At 47.6% G+C, this 771-nt stretch overlaps 1 protein-coding gene across 3 annotated transcripts in view; it reads left to right on the top strand.

The window, feature by feature from the left end:
- Positions 1-108: 108 nt before the first annotated feature.
- LOC107041288 (muscle LIM protein Mlp84B) overlaps positions 109-771 on the top strand; it is a 21877-nt gene continuing 21214 nt past the window's right edge. For all 3 annotated transcript variants that reach the window (XR_001461046.1, XR_001461045.1, XM_015261772.1), the window contains exon 1: positions 109-316. The gene's annotated coding sequence lies outside the window, so the exon portion shown is untranslated. The remainder of the gene's footprint in view (positions 317-771) is intronic.

A 771-nucleotide genomic window follows, 5' to 3' on the forward strand; every position in this document is an offset into this window, starting at 1 on the left:
AACCGACGGAGAGAGCGCGAGCCTCGCCGTCCCTTCTCACCTCATCTTGTCCACATGTACTTTTGCCCACTGCACGTTCGCCTTCCTCCTTTTATCCTCCCATCCTCCTCTCTCACTTTACCCACTGACGTTCTCCCCTGAAAGATGCACGTGCCGTGTGCAAAGCCACGGTATGACTAGGACGAGCTCGGGGCGTCAAGAGCCATTCGAATCCAGTATTAGTGCGGTGCAGAGTGTAACAAGGTGCTTCTACGCTGATACATTTAATATTAAAGAGCCATTGTATTATTATCAATTGTTTTGAGTATACCTAGTGGTGAGTACGAGTCTAATGTCCATCCGAGATAATACCACACGACATTATCAACTCATCATTACGATATTATCGCGTTGTGGCACTTCGCGTTCGCGTAATTGCAATCCACGCGATCACTTTCTACCGAAAAATTCGTAAATCATTTGACATGGGTGGTCACGGTTCCGGTTGGAGTTCTGTGAGATAAATTGCATTAATTTCAACATTTGACACCCACGGGACGGGGTGAAGCATGGCGAAGGGGGAGGGGGAGGGGAGTCATTACGTTTTTCATGACTTATTTTAACAGAGATGTTTAAAATAATTTGAGACGTCCAGGCATTAGGTTACGGTAGGTTCCAGGTCTGTGGAATAAATCGTAGGGGTCCATCAGACATCAAACGCTTTTCACTTCAAGATTCGATACCAATGGGATGGAGTGACGTCTCAAGAGAGTGGGGGGCAGGGGGGGGGGG

This window comes from Diachasma alloeum, unplaced genomic scaffold (genome assembly GCF_001412515.2).
Source record: "Diachasma alloeum isolate Michigan unplaced genomic scaffold, Dall2.0 Dall_scaffold_00360, whole genome shotgun sequence".
Taxonomy (NCBI): Eukaryota; Metazoa; Arthropoda; class Insecta; order Hymenoptera; family Braconidae; genus Diachasma; species Diachasma alloeum.